Source organism: Ascaphus truei, chromosome 2 (genome assembly GCF_040206685.1).
Source record: "Ascaphus truei isolate aAscTru1 chromosome 2, aAscTru1.hap1, whole genome shotgun sequence".
NCBI lineage: Eukaryota > Metazoa > Chordata > Amphibia > Anura > Ascaphidae > Ascaphus > Ascaphus truei.
Window position 1 is genome coordinate 397,956,729 of NC_134484.1, and position 15,792 is coordinate 397,972,520.

Here is a 15,792-nt window from a genome sequence, read left to right on the forward strand (position 1 = left end):
CAAGCTCCGGTAATCAATACATGGCCTCAGAGTACTATCCTTTTTCTTCACGAAGAAGAACCCTGCTCCCGCCGGGGAACTGGAGGGCTGTATGAATCCTTTCTCAAGATTCTCCTTTATGTAGTCTTCCATGGCTTGAGACTCAGGTATCGACAATGGGTAAGTCTTGGACTTGAGCAAGGTGTATCCTGGGACCAAATCGATGGGGCAATCATAGGACCGATGAGGATGCAATTGTTCTGAGCGGACCTTGTTAAAGACCTCGCGGAAAGGGTGGTACACGGGGGGAAGAATGGAATCCTGAGTCATTGTGTTAGCCAAGAGTTTGGGAGACTTCCCTGTCCTCGGTTTCCAGGTGATGGGGTAGGTGAGACCCAGTCAATTGGAGGGTTGTTCTTCTGCAACCAAGGTAGGCCGAGGGTTACCGGCATACCTGGGGCCTGGATGTCATCAAGGACCAGGGTCTCGCTGTGGGAGTAGGTAGATAGGAGGAGAGGTACGGTCTGTAGCGGGATAAAGGCTGGAGACAGTGAACGTCCGTCAATCCCAACCAAGGCTATAGGTTGGGCCTTCTTCACCAAAGTGTTACGCAGGTGCTGCCCGCAGACCAGATCCATCCCCTGAGCTGAAGGGGGAAGTGGTAATTAACGCACCCGCAGCAAAGGAAGCGTGTCCGGAGTGTGGTATAAAGTGTTGCCAGGCCAGGCATAGAAATGTAGACAATACTTTCCGGTACCGGTTGTAGAGATAGAGTGGAGAATGCCTTGCTGAGGTCAAGCAGTGAAGAGCGGAGATAGGTTGTAGTCCAAGCCGTGTTCGAGGGGTATCAGAGTGAGCGTTGTCCAAGGAGTGCCGAGATCGAGAGCCAGAGGGGGTAGTCATACGAGCCGTGTCAGAACCTGTGAAAACACTAAGAGAATCCTGAAGTACTTCCATACAGAGACTATGTCGAGCAAAGACTGAGAGCAGAGAGGAGCTAGATAAAGCAGGAAGGTCCAATTAGGAACGGAGGTGGGACAGGAAGAGCTACAGGGAGACACTGCAAATTGGTGCAGGCATAACAGGCCAGGTGAGTCTTGTTGGTAACCTGAGTATGCCCGTGCGGCATGCGGGGGCGGAGCCTGAGGTCCAGAGGACGGGAAGAAGAGTGTGCAGAATGAGCGCGCTCCGTAACGCGTGCACGCGCGTGGACCGAGCCAGTGGATGGTGCAGGTGTGCGTACGGGAGGACGTGGGCGCGCCCCGCGCTGAGCAGAAGAATCGTCGAGGGGAGTGATTCCGCGACAGTGGTAGGGGCTGGGAGCCACAGAGGCCGGTAAGGCAGGATTGTTTTGTGTGTCCAGGGACTCCCTGAGGGGAGAGAGTGCTCTGTGTGGGGAGCGTGGGGAACGCCTATTCCTGACAGTTCCCCCCTCTTCAGGAATGGCCTCAGGATGGTCCATGAATGGTTTCTCTGGAAACTTTTTCCTGAAGGACTTAAGAAGGGCCGGGGCATGAATGTCCTTTAAAGGTACCCAGGATCTCTCTTCAGGGCCAAAACCCTTCCACTGCACCAAGAATTGGAGCTGGCCCCTGGATAGGCGAGAATCCAAAAGAGAGTGATCCTCGTATTCCTCGGTATTTTGGACAGTAATGGGGTCCGGTTTACGAGTCTGATCCGGAAAGAAGTGACTGGTGATGAATGGTTTTAAGAGGGACACATGAAAGACATTGGGAATCTTCATAATGTGTGGTAGTTGGAGTCGGAATGCCACAGGATTGATTTGTTCACAAATAGGGAAGGGACCCAGGAACTTAGGTGCCAATTTTGGAGATGGTACCTTGAGGTGGATATTCTTAGAGGAGAGCCATACCAAATCCCCTGGCTTGTAACTGGGCGCCGAACGACGACGAGGATCGGCCTGTAGTTTCGATCTGTGGGAGGAGTCGAGAAGGGTAGACTGAATCCCAGACCATGCGGTTTGGAGGGAAGAAATGCGTTCATCTACGGCTGGCACTCCAGAAGGGATGTGTGAGATGGGTAGACAGGGAGGGTGGAACCCATAATTTATAAAGAATGGCGACTCCCGAGTGGCTTCGCTTTATGAAGAATTGAAACTGTACTCTGCCCAAGGAAGGAGTTGAGCCCAATCATCCTGGGAATCGGATATGAAACATCTCAGGTATTTCTCCAGGGATTGATTCTCTCGGTTTGTCCATTGGACTGTGGATGATAGGCGGAAGAGAAAGAAGAAGAGATGCCCAATCTTTTGGTGAAAGTTCTCCAAAATTTGGATACGAATTGAGAACCTCTGTCAGAAACAATGGACGAAGGAGTCCCATGAATCTGGAAAATCTGCTCCGTAAAGATATCAGCAAGGGCGGGGGATGTGGGTAATTCCTTAAGTGGAATAAAATGGAACATCTTCGAGAACCTGTCCACGATCACCAAGATGGTGTTCATTCCTCTGGACCTTGGCAACTCCACGATGAAGTCCATCGAAATGTGGGACAAGGGGCGGTCGGCAACTGGAAGAGGTAGCAGAAAACCCTGAGGCTTTTGATTGAGAGTCTTGCTTTGAGCGCACGTGGGGCAGGCGCGGGTAAACTCCAGAATATCTTGAGACATCCTTGGCCACCAGAAATTCCGAAGAATGAGATCAGTAGTCTTCTTAAAACCTGGGTGACCTGCAGATTTAGAGGAGTGACCCCAAGACAGGACTTCTGGAACAAATTTGGAAGGTACGAAGAGTTTGTTGTCGGGAACGACCAAGTCCTTGGGAATGCATCTCTGGGAGTGCAAAATCTTGTCAAGATTCTTGAAAGAAGACGTGGCGAGAATCTTCTCTTGTGGAAGGATGGTCTCCAAAGGTTCCTCTGTTCTCTCTTCAGAAGAATGTATTCGGGAGAGTGCGTCTGCCTTTACGTTCTTGGTCCCGGGGATATAGGAAAGGTGAAAATCGAGTCGAGAAAAAAAAAGAGCCCAACGAGCCTATCGTGGATTAATGCGTTGAGCGTTTTCTATGTAAAGAAGTTTCTTGTGGTCTGTGAGAATAGTAAACGGCTCTTACGACCCCTCAAGCAGGTGTCTCCACTCTTGAAGAGCCATCTTCACGGCCAGAAGTTCCCTGTTACCCACGTCACAGTTCCTCTCGGCAGATGAGAATTTCTTGGAAAAATATGCACAGGGATGTAACTTATCTTGAGGCGTAGGTTTCTGAGAAAGAACGGCTCCAGCGCCGCAATCAGAAGCGTCAACCTCCAGGATGAAGGGAAGTTCAATGTTGGGATGACGGAGAATTGGTGCGGATATAAAAGCTTCCTTTAGTGTCTCGAATGTGGAGATGGCCTCAGATGACCCCACAGAAGGATCAGCTCCTTTTTTGGTGAGAGCAGTGAGAGGTGCCACAATGGTAGAAAAACTCCGTATAAACTTACGATAGTAATTAGGCAACCCCAAAAAACGTTGTATGGCCTTGAGAGAATTGGGTCTTGGCCATTCAGTAACTGCTTGAAGTTTACTGGAATCCATCATAAAACCTTCATCGGATATGATGTACCCCAGGAACGGAGTAGAGGTCTGATGAAAGGTGCACTTCTCTAGTTTGGCGTACAAATGGTGTTCACGGAGATGGGAAAGGACGTAGGAGGTGTGGCATATACACTGGCGACACACTTTATTCGAGCTTGGCTAGTCCCACGAATTCGGGTATACCCGGGTGTATTGAGGTTTGTGACTGTTTTCTGCCCGAGTGCATTGAGGTATTTTCCAAGCAGGGATTGAAGCATTTTATTCCCGCTGGCTGCAATACTGCACAGTATATATATATATACTGCATTACAATTCATGAATTTATGCCATCTGGTAGACACGCGAAGCATTGCAGCCTATTAAATCCTAATCATTATCATTTAACAGATCAGCCGCCCATCAGCCAGGCATGAACCCAGGCTGGGAAGGCAAACGCAATGGGGCTTGTCAGAGGTGAGGAGTGGCGCATTCCAGGTATCTGCCAGGTACATACCGGGTATTTGCTCGAATAAAGTGTGTCGGTGCAGTATGGCCCTGGAGATCTTTGGAAAAAATCAGGATATCATCCAAGTATACTATAACAAAAATATTAGTACCTTACGAAAGACGTCATTGATGAAATCCTGGAAGACAGAGGGAGCATTACATAAGCCGAATGGCATTACCAGATACTCGTAGTGTCCGCTACGTGTGTTGAAGGCCATCTTCCATTCATCCTCCTTCCTAATGCGCACCAGGTTATAGGCACCACGTAGATCCAATCTTGGCCCCCTGTAATTTATCGAACAGTTCGGTAATAAGGGGGAGGTGGTAACGATATTTAATAGTTATGCGGTTCAAACCCCTGTAATCGATGCAAGGCCTCAACGACCCGTCCTTTTCTTGACGAAGAAAAACCCAGCCCCTGCTGGGGAATTGGAGTGACGAATAAAGCCTTTCTTGAGATTCTCCTGGATATATTCATCCATAGCGTGAGATTCTGGTAACGACAAGGGATAGGTCTTGGACTTGGGTAGGGTGTAACCTGGAACCAGATCGATCGGACAATCGTAAGTCCTGTGTGGCACAAAAGGTCTGACTGTACCTTATTGAAAACGTCCCAGAATTGGTGGTAAACAGAAGGTAGAATAACCTCAGGAACAGAGGTATTGGCCATCAATCGAGGCGGAAGTATGGCTGGTGGAGATGGCTCCTCTGACCTTGACCTCCAAGTAATAGGATCTTGGGATGTCCAGTAGATGAGAGGATTGTGCTTCTGCAACCAAGGTAGGCCGAGAGTGACTGGAGTTCCGGGAGCGTAGATTACATCAAAGGCCAACGTCTCCTTGTGGGAATGAGAGGAAAGGGTGATGGGGCAAGTCTCCAAGGAAATGTATGCCGGGGTGAGCGGACGGTCGTTGATCCCGACCAAGGCAACGGGAGACTTCTTCCTAACGAGTGGAAACTGGTTCTGTTTAGAGAAGGTTTGGTCCATGAAATTCCCTCCCGTGCCAGAGTCGATAAATGCCACAGTGGAGGTGCGGAAGGTAGGACCCGAGAGAGAAACGGGAAAGGTCAATCTTTTGGGATGTTCCCCTCCACATTCCCCCCTCCCCTTCCCCCCCTTCCGCCCCCTTCCCCCCCCACTCCCTTGTTCTACCCCGTTTTTTTGAGACATATGTATATTTCACCATCATCATTTATTTGTCCATGATTGTTGATATTTAATCGGATATGTTCAACTAGTTAACATAATTACTCATCACATGACTGGGTATCTTATTAATGATTTATAAATATATATCTTTGTGTATCAATAGTATATTTTCTGAAATTGTTGTTGTTTTTATTTGTAGACCATCTACTAATACCCCTGTTTATACATCTTCTAGGGTTGTTAATTGATATATCTCATAGAGTTTCTGTATTTGGTCACAATTTTAACCTTTGTATATGTTCTTGCAAATCCCTGCTATACATGCCATTCTTTCCACCTGCTGCCCATCGCTGATGAGCAGCAGATACAGGTGTTTTCGTTTGGTTCGTGTATATCAGGGCTTCCGGTTTTACTGACGGATCACTCTTTGACAAAGGCCTGAGAGCTGAAACGCGTCAGAGGATCCATCAGCTGGATACTTTGTTCACAATAAAATTCTTTTAGTCACCATCTGAAGCCATCCTCCGCTTTGTTCTACGGCTGTGCTCTGTTTCCTGCCTTCTGTGGGAGGAGTCCCTGCTCTGTTTCATTCCGGACTGCACGCCGGGTTGCTGTTTGTTTTTCTGGATGACGTCATCACCGCCGGTCATGTGACAGCCCCTCGCGACGGAAGAGTTGCTAGACGGGTTGGTGGTGGAACAATTACAGCAGGATCCATGAGGCTCGGCAGTATAACTCCACTAACCGTGAGTCACTTTAATTCAATGTTATTTGTGCCCATTACGGAACCAGTTGCTGGGAGAGACTTTACATCACTCATTGGAAGTGTTGCCGTGACCTGCCCTACATCTTACCAATTATGTACATTCAGCGACTGTTTTGGCTTCTGGAGCACCTGGTGGGTTAACCCTTGTTTACCCGTTTTTCACATCTTCATGGGCAGCCAGATACAATTCAATTAAGGGCTTATGCATAACCATAAAACCCTATGCATTTTGTGATTCATCAGGGGAGAAGTGACTGATATCATGAAATATATAGGGTTGGCAGTTTATTTTGAGGTTTGGCCATTTTCCCAACTCCTGATGAGAAGTGCCGGCCCCTCCAGTTGTCTGAAAAATGCTGCAGAGGTACTGTAGATCACATGACATTGTCATGCGACGTGACCAGAAGCCGGCCGAATCCCAGTAAGTTGAGGTTGCAGAGGCTTTGCGCGGTCCCCCGGCATTTAATGCAACCGCCGTGTCCCCCCAGAAAAATCCTGCTCTCCCCAATTTGCACTCCCTTGCAGTAGATCACACAGCTGGTGACGCTACAGCAGCACCTGCACCAACTGCACTGACTGAGTACTTAGCAGCAGACAGACATAAGGAACAAGATACTACAGGACCTGACAAGAGTCTCTGAGTGGGCGCCACACTTCCCCTAAAAGTGTGAAGGGTTTTATTTATCGACACCATGTGAGTATAAAACCATGTGTTTTCTTTATATATTTTTTATTAAAACTATACTTCTATATGGGCATTTTGTACTTCTCTATGGGCATTTTGTACTTCTCTATGGGCATTTTGTGCGCTGTGTCTTTCCCCCCCCCCCCACACATGCACAGTAGGAGGAGTGGAAAACCTTCCATAGAGAGCAGCACACGCCTGAGATCCCTTGTTCTAATTCCATTTTGGAACTATTTATTTCATGACATATAAGATTTATTGCATTTTGATTATTTTTATTCTATGGGACTTTATTTTATTATAGGCTGTATAGTTATTTATATTTGTTTATTGATTTTCACTGTGTTTACTGTATATTGGATAATTAGTTATCCTCTTATTGTATATTCACTTTTGTCTTATAATCGTTGCACTTATTTTAAGTCATCACCTTTAGTAGCACACTATAAATTTCCTTTTTTAAGCATTGCAATATATATTTATTTTATTTATTTATTTTATTTATAAAATATTTTACCAGGAAGTAATACATTGAGAGTTACCTCTCGTTTTCAAGTATGTCCTGGGCACAGAGTAAAACAAATAGTACATGGTTACAAGTACAGTTACATAAATGAACAGGGTTTACATTATACTGCTGCGGCACAGTTTATTCGAGCATTTGCCCGTTCTGTGCCGCAGCAGTAGCCTGGCGCGCGCCCGAGTGTGACGGGCGCGCGCCGAAGCAGCGGAAGAGCGCCCTCCGATCGGGGCGCTCTCCCTACCGCTGCCGGGTCCGCCGGGTCCCCCGGAACCCCCTGCCGCTGTCCCGCGATCGCGGGACACCAGGGCTCCCTCGGGGAGCCCCTGGACACGCGTGCAGGGGGCGCACGCTCCCGAAGACGCGTGACCGCGCGTCTATGACGCGCGGCACGCCGAGGGGCGGCCACTAGCAAGCCGGGAAATCTCCCGGCTTGCGGATCTGGCCGCAGTGTAATAAACTGTGTCGCCAGTGTATACAAGACATTGCATGCACAGTTAAAGAAAATATATATTATGAGCGTATGAAACAGTTACAGACCAGGTTAAAATGTGAGACAGCCTTAGATTTGAAAGAACTTAAACTGGTGGTGGATGTGAGAGTCTCTGGTAGGTTGTTCCAGTTTTGGGGTGCACGGAAGGAGAAGGAGGAACGTCCGGATACTTTGTTGAGCCTTGGGACCATGAATAGTCTTTTGACATTGACATCTTGACATCTTCCTTAGCATATGCCTAACATGAGGCGTTGCAGCTAGTAAGCGCTGGAGACTGCCTTATGCTGGCATTAGCCATATGCATATGAGCGGCCTAACGACCGTTGTTTTTCCATATATTTATCTTTGAAGATACCCATTAAACTTAGGGAAGCTAAAGGACATTACCTATTTAGGTAATGTCACTTAAGTAGCCCAGAATTAACAGAGCTTTGAGAATCTAATGTACCCCAAGGAGTTCTGGATAAATGTTCTGTAAACTCTTTAAGGTTATTTAATTTATTAAGATTCAAAACACTATACCCTGGCTTATTCCATTAACTACCTAAAGAATGAAGATATTTTAACATTTCTTTACTGTTGCGGCCGAGCTTATTCTAAAGCTTACCCGCAATTGTTCGGGGCTGTTTTCTTTAGCAGCCGAACTTGGCCGCGTGGCAGCCGCATCTTGCGGCCGCGCGCCAGCCGCATCTCCATTCAGCGCTAATGGCGCTGAACAATGGAAGCGCCGCAGGCGCCGTAACTGGGGGAAAAAAGCGTCTGCACGCGGTTTAAAAACTCCCGCGGTGGCGGCCGATTTAGACTAAAGGCGGCCACCACTGTATGTTGAGAACATGAATACTTGTTCATGTTAGTGTAATATGGCAATAAAGTGTGTTATGTTTAGAGATCATGGTTCATGGAATCTGAATTTAGGTTCATGTTACCTGAATTAAGAGTCATGTGACCAGCATGTTGACTGTATTTGTAAAGTTTGTAGATTTTCATGGAAATGTTTTGTGTGAAATTGGAAAAATGTCACCTAGGTCATGAACTTCAGCAAACATTTTCCACATAACTACTTTGATTACTTTACCAAATTGTGTTGTGGCTCTGCACAGGAGACTAACAAATTCAAATAAAGGTAGGCAAACAAAAATAAGGCGTACAACAAGTACGTAAGTTAAACAAATAAAGTATGCTATGCAAGGGATATACTTTATTTATATCGCCTTATGCAAATGCATACAATTTATGGACATATTTAGATGCTATGTTAAATTGAACATGACATTTTATGTTCTTGTAGATGTAAGGACCTTTACTTACTCTGTATGACAGTAATACATTGTTAAGTAGATGACTTGTAGCTGAAGATATTGAAGAGCATGAAGTGCTTAATGGTGTTAGTATAAATGTTCCCTGTTATTATCTTCACTCTCGGTTGCAGTTGTGAGTGACATATCAGTAGATTATACTTTTGTTACATTGTTACAAGTTTCTCTAAATAGGAACCTGTTTGCCTTTTGCATCACGGTAGTACTGTATGGCATAATTTGCTATTATATTTATTTTTATAACATGCTGTACGTTGTTTTTGCTCATGTAACCTTGTATGTTGGCACTTATCAGCGGTAATAATAATAATTGCAGTTCTCAGTTCTTCATATGCTTGTTTTTTTTTGGCTGCTCCTTTTTTTTTTACCTGTAGATTTCATTTCCCACATAATCTAGAAATTTAAAAGCCCAGTTTTACTAAAACCCTGTGGCACCTTAAAGCCCATTTACGTTTCTAAGGGTTTATGCACCTGTGACAGGGTGAATAAACGTCACCAGCCTTATGCCTGGCAGACCTATGTTTATGCAGTGCAGCAGTAACGAGGCTAACTTTCAGCTGAGAGGGCTGTTAATTAGTCTGATCCCAGCTGCCTCATCAAGGAGCTTTAAAAACCCCAGGCTGTACACCCATGCAGCCTGTCTGATCAAGAGAGAGTACTGAAATGCTGAAGTAGGATTACTGCTATAAGGTGTGTCTTCAAAATACATTTTGATGAACTGTTTGTGTACTGTTACGCTGGAATCTAAACAGCCCTTGTTGGGAAAGGGCAAGCCCTGCTCAGGACTTAATTTCTGTTTTGTATGGTGAAAAGAAGCTGTTTTGTTTTTGTGTGCTGTATTTTTTAAGGTTCAATAAATAAGCCTTTGCAAGAAACCCACGTGTGGTTGTATGTACCCTGCAACTGCACCAAACACTTAAAATGTCAGTGAATTATTTTAAACAGCAAGTTACAATATATGTACTTGTAGCACATGTTCCCCCACCCTCTGGAAGATACTGCTGTGGCTACATGTGTCAGTGGTGCAGCCATACCTGTGAGGGTCCAGGAGAGCTGTGTTGTCTGCGATGTAGTGGATACAGGAAAGGCTTTTGATGCTCTGATATGTCTTTACTCAGGGGGTCCACGCCTCAGCTTCAGTGGGCTCCAGAGTGTCCAGAGTCAGCCCCCACCAAAACACAGTTCTTTCCCCCTTACCCAAATGGACTGAACACTCAGGCAGAGGTATATAAAAGCATAGGGGTTTATTCGCTATTGTTCTTATACAGCGGATGCATGATGGTCAGAGGATACCAGGCCTCTGGAGGGTGCTGGCTCTCTCTGTTAATTGAAGCCTTTTGATCTTTCGTGGCCAGCCAGCCCATGAGGGACTGACTGGCCTGTCCCTCTCCCAGCCGGGAGAGGACCGGCTACACACCTCCACTCCCTAGGAGGGTTGGATCAGCACTCCCTACAAATTTGCACTTCCTCCCTGAGGAGTCAGAAGGGGATGGCACAGGATCTGCAAAAAGATAGGTTGCGCACAGATTTCTATGACACCACCACTTATTTCACTCAGGGAGTCAGAATGAGGGGGTCAAAAGCCCACAGGATTGCTTGTCACAGCCTGTAGCTACAAAGGACTTACGTGATAGGAGGCAGAGAGGCAATCTGGACGAGCCATGTTACATACTTTTGACAGCTAGAGATAGAGAATGGTACCATGGTAGCCCATAGAATAGACAGAACAAGATAGTTAATATTGATCCATTACAAGGAGGAACTATCTTAGCATCTTGGAACCATCTTGGTAATGATGGTGGAATCCCTCTACACTAACATTCCACACCAATATGGTCTTGCTCCATGCTAAAAATACTTGGAGCAACAAAATCTATATAGAGATACTGTTATAAAACTAACTAGATTCATACTTAAACACAACTGCATTTAATTTATTGATGAGATACTCCTAAAAATGGGAGCTGCCATGGGAATGGCTCCCCAAGATGCAGACATGTTCATCTCAAAGTTAGAAAAATGTGTTGTCTATAAAATGGTCGAACCAATCCAAATCTGTTCCCTGGATTGTTTTGACCAAATCCACCCCCCCCCTACCAAAATCCGGCTGTGGATTGGGTACTAAATATCTGAGCAGATTAATCCAAATCCACCATTGGATACAATGCAGGTACACTTGTAAGAATCCAAACTCATTTTCCATATTGAATCCGAAACCTTTACTGTGGATTGTTAAAAATGCTCACAGATGTTTAAAAATCTGCACTCCCTCTCTCCCCCCTTGGATTTAATTTGAGTGTGTAATGTTAATAATTCGACCTTGGATTATTAATTCGCTATGTAAATGTCGGTGATAGAAAAAAAAATGAAATATTCAAATTGGCCTTTTTGAGACTGATCCATGAACCAAAGGAACTGGCCAATACAAGGCAGATCCAAATCCACAAAAACAATATGGATCTCATCTCATTCTACCAGCTGCACCAAACCCAGGGATTTTTTTCTGTTATACTGTATTGAGGATATCCTGATTATTTGAGCTGCCTGTGAATAGAATCTCTTCCAATTTCATGAAAAGTTTAATGAATGCAGTCTGACCATTAACCTGAAATTTAGCTATTCCAACACCCATATTAAAGTCCTAGACTCTCCAATTTACATACTGTAAAGGACAAAAAAATGTACACATACATAAATCTTCTACATACAACCACCAAACTTAAAATAACTTATCGTAAGGAGCCCAAATATTGTGCCATATTGTGCCATATTTCAATGTAAATACAAAAATACAAAACAATTGAAACCTGTGCACACATTCTAACTACAGACAGGATACCTACAGTACAGATGTAGCAAGACTTACTGTTACCTCGGGAAAATAAGTGAAATATTTTGGCACTTCATTGCATGTCACGGCCCTGGGACAAAGGGGAGCCAAGTCTGAAGTGGGGTCTAATGGCTCTGAGGTCGGGTCAGCTGGTTTTGATTGAGCTTGATTTTGCTGCCAAAAGTGGGATGATCCAGGTCTGATTTTGGGTGAGCTGGGTCCAGCATGGAGTGAGGTGGGTCCGGATTTTGTTGGAGTGGGTCCTCTCATGATCTCCATTCACCTTGTCTTTGCATCTGCAAGTTAAAAGAAACATTTAGTGGCTGCTTTTGTTTACTGGCAAAAGTTTTCTATATTAAACACAGTATTTTAAAAACTAGGCAATTGCACCAGGCTGTACTTACTTTTGCAGAGCCAGCTTTCCTGTGATGTTTAATGGCAATGGTTCTTGCTTGCTTCTTCTTGCATAGTGGTCTCAAAGTCTGCCCCTTTTAAATTTTTGCTGATAGAACTGGATTTCCTTTTGCAGCTGAATTCTGTCCATGCGTACTTTTTGTGCTAACAGGGCTTCTGACATTATCTTCAATGATTCTGTGCCTTCTTAGTTTCCAAAGTTCTGTAAATAGTACAACCCTGATAAGGTTCTTGCGTCCATTGAAGCCCAATATATTAGACTAATGATGCAGCAGAAGAGTTCTGATCTACTGTAGATCAATGTCTTCTAACTGGTTGTATGCCACTCCAATTTTTGGGTACCCATATATACAGCTGCTGTGGTCATACCCATGCTAGTGATTAAGAATATGATTAGGCATCTATTGTGCAAAAGGTATAAAGATTGATAACGTCTCATTGTCTGAGGCGACCATCACACTTAAAAGGTTAAAATATAAGGTACTGTAGATCTGAACTTGCGATTAGATGTATACTGGCCCAAAGGGGTCAAAAGTTAGAGTAAAACTCTCTATTTACTACTACAGTACATTCATAAATGTGTAAACCTTTCATTATTACACTTAAATCAACAGTATAAAGTATATTTGGAATACCAACAATGACCAAAAAAAATAATTGAGAAAGTAGTGTGAAAATAATGCACATGTACAACAAAGCATTCACTACCACAAGAATACAATGGCAACTTCTTCAAGAGTGCATCCAGGAGACAGTTCATTGCATTAGGTATTATATTCTAGAGAACACAAAGGTCCATATGATGGTCTGCAAGGTCAGGATCTAGTAAGTACAATATATTGTACTACAATATATAGATTCTTCTTCTTCTTTTCCTTATATATAGTCTCTTTAAGATTTCCATTTTTTAGCTTTATCACAGTGAAGCTATTCAGCTGGTGGAACAAGATATACCTTTAAATTTGTGAACGATATGCAGTAGAGGTTAACAATATTCTGCATCAAAAGCATGTTATTGCAGTGTCCATAGTGTCGAGAGTCCACCATCAGACTAATGAGATTTTGACTGGACATTTGAACATGGCAGGTAAATTACTGTTTATTTCTACACGTGTCAATTAATGTATAAATGTTACAAAACATTTGTTATTATTATAGTTCTCATCCCATGATAAGGGATGTAAAAAAAATTAAAAGAGTAGAACAAGCATGTGCATGGATTGAAACTGGAGAGAAGTTTGAGGATGTCATATTTCCCGATGATGCATCTGTCACCCTGGAACAATTCTCTGCTATGGCATTCTGCAAAAAAACTAATTTACTGTATCTCTTTAACCGAGATCTCAGCATCCACTAAAGATTCATGTGTGGGAAGCAATCTCTAGACCTGACCTAGGACTTACAGTATAGTTATCTTTGAAAGTAACATCACTTCTGTTTCAGTGTTGGGAACAGTACTCAAACTGTATCTTAACATGAGTCTGTCCCTTTTGCCATCCACTTTAACAGTTTACCATGTTTTGGTATCACCATAATATTATAATTCGTGTGGTTTCACCTTACATTTCCGAGCACTTCCCATCGGGTCACATGTTCTTTTAGGATAACAACGCAAAACACAGCATCTGCAGGTTTCATAAATGACAATGGAATCAACTGAGTAAGCAAAGACTTCAGAGTAAGTTATTTGTCACTTGTAATGGCTATGTATTTTTTTATGTAGCGCTGTATTTTTGTGTCATTAATGACAATAACTGCACAGTATTGATCTCTATACTTATAGATTCCCTGGTAAGAATGCCATCGCATTGGTCTGGAATGCATTAAAGCACCAGCAAAGTAGATATGTGAAGCCATCTAACAATGCTGAACTAGCGAGGCGATAAAAACATACTGGGAAGGATGCCTGAGTGTTGAAAAATGCAACAATTACATCAACAATCTAAAAAATGTGTTACTAGTAGTATAAAAATAAATGGGATGACAGAGATGTTAAAGAAGCAATGCATTATACATCTATACAGTATTTTGTTTAATTTTTAAGTGTCCAGAACAGAATGACCAATACTGTATTACATTCTGCTGTACTGCATTAAAACTAAGTAATGGGGTAGCTGTGTGTCTAATATTGAGTTTCCAGTTTGTTTGTGTAAGGACCTCACCGGTCTGCTTTGTTCTCTTTAAGCCTAGAACATGGCTAATCATGACTCACTGCTCTTAATGACATTAGGCATGCCATCAAGAATTGCTGACTCGCGTCTACAACTGATGGGGTGTTAATGGTTTATAGAGTTTTGCTATTTTCCTATGAAAAGACAGACAGAGGGAATATTGAGTTAATGGCAGAGTAGTCTAAAGTTTATTGACACATGTTGTTAAACAACTTATCCGCAGGCAGAGGGCAGACAGAATGACAGTTGCTCTGTATAATGAATGTACTCAGTGTATTGCAAGAATGTATTCAAATGTATTATTTAACAATATTACACAGGCAGAGGGCAAGACACACGAAGTTCCGACAGGGACATTCTGGGGGAGGGCGAAGGTACTGGGGAGGGTGAGCCAGACAACCGTGGCCAATCCTATCCTTCCACCGGCTGCAGTGTCTGACGAGTAAGCACTTGTTTGAGGGGGAGAGGGAAAGTGCATTATTGCAGTCTGTTGTTTTGTGTAATAAACATTCAGAGATAAATGTTATTTTTACCTTTTTTAAAGTATGTAAAGGATAGTGTTATCCTGTTTTAAAGCTGTTAGTGCTACGGTGCATACAGGTGTTTCAATTGCACTACACACATTTTCCCAACCAAGGTGTGCGCTGTTACTGTATGAAACCATTGCAGTTGATATCAATTTAAAATGACTGAGTATTCCCTTAGTAAAACATTCATTATAACCTCCCACTTCTCCCCCCTTGGGGGGGTGGGGGGTGAGAATAGAAGGCCGGCCCAAGAGCTGAAAGTAAAGCGGTTCAGCTCTGGGAATTCCCTACCTCAAACCTAGTCTACATTGTACAGGGTTACTTTTTTTGTAAAAATCCAAGCGATACAGTAACTCCACTTTAACCTCACTCCTTTTCAGCATGTAATACTTGATAAATGATCTAAGTGGTGATAAACCCCTAAAGTGTCAGTAAGACTGACTACTGTATACCAGTGTACTGTTGTACATTGAAGATAATATGTACTAAAGTAACCCCAACAAGTATTTCATTAAATATGTATGTAACAGGGTATACCTCCTGACCTCAGGGGGTGCTTGTGAAACTCCTTAGCTTTACTCTGAGGGGACAGTGGCGGCTATGTTGGAGGAAGCCGAGTAAGCAGATACATATATACAGTATGAACTTTGACAAATCACAGTCAGTGCTGGAGGAGCATGTAGAGTGCACAGACTGGCCTGGGATCCAGTAAGGTATCCCAGGATTAGGGCAGCGATTCCCCATAGGCCCGAGCTAGGCCCCAACCACTGTAGCTTGAGTATTCTTGGGTGGCCCGTCATCAGGGACCCTTCCTACTAGTGAGAGCTCTGGTGACATTGTGGAGCGGGATGGACTCCAGTGAGGAACTCCTCGCTCTTCAGACCACGTGTGCGGCTGCAGGTGGTAAGGAGAGATGGGAGTTGT